The 2,689-nt window shown below is 34.1% G+C and overlaps 1 pseudogene; it reads right to left on the reverse strand.

Moving 5' to 3' along the window:
• Positions 1-1,780: 1,780 nt before the first annotated feature.
• Positions 1,781-2,000, reverse strand: LOC116854303 (annotated as a pseudogene).
• Positions 2,001-2,689: the final 689 nt, after the last annotated feature.

Below are 2,689 nucleotides of genomic sequence, written 5' to 3' on the forward strand. Positions count from 1 at the left end.
TAGTCCAGCAGGAAGGACTTGACAAGTCATAGAAGAAGTTTTTTTTCTTTCCCTTTAACCTCAATAAAGCTGCATTTAAAAAAAAAAAAAAGTTGAAAGTCAAAGAACTGAAAAAATTCTACATTTTGTAAGTGGAGAGCAGTCAGGATATACAAAGAATCAGTGGAATAACTATAACAGACTTGGGTTAGGTATAGTACTTATAGAATCTAGAGAATCAGATAAATAGGATGCAAGGCTGTTGTGCATTTCTGTGCTATTCGCAACTGTATTTCTAGCCTCTAGAATGGTTTCATCCTATAGTAGGAGCTCAATAAATATTTGTTGACTCAATAAATACGTGGAATATGGATTTGTAACTTGAAGTGGTAAGCAGTACGGATCAATTGTAGCTCCCTAAACAGCAGAGTGGCAGGATGGAATGTGTTTTGGAAAGCTTATTCTGGTGGTGGTTATGTGAGGTGACACTAGAGGAATAATCACACGGCAATGTTGATGGAACCATTTCTATGGGAGATTGCTTGACTCAGCCACGTTTTGAACATCTCATCATCCATGCTTTCAAATGCAAGAAAATCCAACATTACAAATACTATCAATTGAATCAATCTGACATTTATGCCTTATGATATCTTGCTGAGCTATCACAGCATTTGCATTATACATAAACAACCAAGGCTTATAAAGAACCTTAAAGAACCAGAAAGAACCAAGAAGGAAAGGCTTTGTATGCACTACATTTGGCAGCAAAAGCTATATAAAACAAATCCGTTCTACGTTTGTATTAAAGTTGAAATCAGTGTGCCTGTACCTACAGAAAATGGAGGGTCAAAAAAGAAAAGTTGTTTGCTCTTGAATTTTATTTTATTTTTCAGTGTTTCTGGTTTTGTTGTTGTTGTTTGTTTGTTTGTTTGTTTGTTTTTAATGAGGGATGCAGAAAGATAAACCAGGACCTCCTTCTAGAGCTCATAACATGGGTAAGAAAACAAGAGATACTACTTAACAGAGGAAAATAACATCCAAGAGACAAATGTCCATGAATGTGTTTTTCAAAATATAATTTCTTATACAAATGTGTGACTAAATACTGACTTTGTGGTGTTTTCTGAAAGTGCTTTGAGAAATATGAAATCTTGCTATTGGGTGAAACTAGTGGTCCATCTAGCCAAAGGTCCTTTCCAGTGGTACCAAATTAACTTGTAGGGAGAGCAAAGATAACTGCCAGATAACTTTTAATCTGTGAAGTTATCCAAAGTTTGAAAATACCAAGGGAAATCTTAGAACTCAATCAGTAAATGGGTTCTCCATACCTGCAGGTGCTATACATTGCCACTGAGAATGCTCCTCAGAGTGGCGGCATATGAGAAGTTAACAATTTCCTTCCACCTGAATTCCTCTCTTCATCCTTCCCTCTCTTATCTTCAATCACTTGTGTCATGGGACATATATGCTTGTTGGAAAGTTGTTGTTGGAAAGTGTTAGACTCTGATAGTAAAGCAAAATCAGAGTTAAAGACAAATGTTTAACCAGTCACATTCAAACACAACCTATTGAATGAAGAACTTTAGGTTCAAGTTGGCAAATATTCTGCATTCCTGAGAAATCTCAGTTTCTCATTCTGGTGACTATTTTCACGTTGCACTTTGCAGCCACAAATTGAGTGAGTGTATATTTTTCAGTGCGGGATTATCACTAAAAAATCTGAAATAGAAGACCAGAAGAAAATATTTTGCATCTATATATTTTTTAAAATATCTATCCATGAAAAAGGAGGCAGGTGTTAGTTTCCTATGGGGGGCGTTCTCATGGAGTCAATATAAGGCTAAATCTGTTCATTCCGTTTCTTGTTCTTTAACAGCTTCTGTGGTGCCATCATTGTCCTGTTCAGGTTTGGAAAGCTCTCAGTGGTATTGCAACAGCCTCAAATGGCAGCTTGTCTGCTCACCAAGGACTTTCAATCAAATCCAAGATCCCCCATCTCTCAGGACCTTGCTCTTCATGCTCCTGCAGCTAATCTTCTCAGATCAGTGCCAGACCCAGCTCTCTGAATTTTAATCTTCAAATGAACAAAAATAAAAACAAAACAAATGACAAAAAGAATAAAACAAATATTTTTCACTTTTATTATAAAGATGCTTGTCAATATAGAGTCTGATTTTGGAAACATCAAGAATAGGGTTAATTTTCAAGTATTTGATGATTAAGAAAAAGTTAATAAAGAATTACTTTCTAATTATTCTAGTCTTATCTAATTTTCCTTTCATTAAATAAGTATGGAGTTGTGATAACCAAGGTGTCCAAATTTTATTATCATTATGAGTAAAAATATTCTGAATACTATTGCTATATTAGTAATAATTTATTTTATAACAATAATTATGTATAATATACACATTATAAAATGTATAATAATTTCAGTAACATTTATATGTGTTTATTTTCACTTACATTATTTCAACTAACCACAATAGACAAGTGTTGGGATGGTGCACATATTATTATCATTATCTTATTTGGGGGAATCTACTAATCGGAAAATACTAGATAAAAGAACTAGAGTCTTTTATGTCCTGTTTCTTTTACTCCACCCCACTCCTCTTCTTCCTGATTCTTTCTTTCATTAGGGACTTCTTCTTTTTCTTTAATCTCTGGCTAAAATTAAAATTTATCACTGAAATACTGAACTTGT

The sequence above is a fragment of the Lontra canadensis genome, unplaced genomic scaffold (genome assembly GCF_010015895.1).
Source record: "Lontra canadensis isolate GAN:19392208 unplaced genomic scaffold, GSC_riverotter_1.0 scaffold90, whole genome shotgun sequence".
Classification (NCBI taxonomy): domain Eukaryota; kingdom Metazoa; phylum Chordata; class Mammalia; order Carnivora; family Mustelidae; genus Lontra; species Lontra canadensis.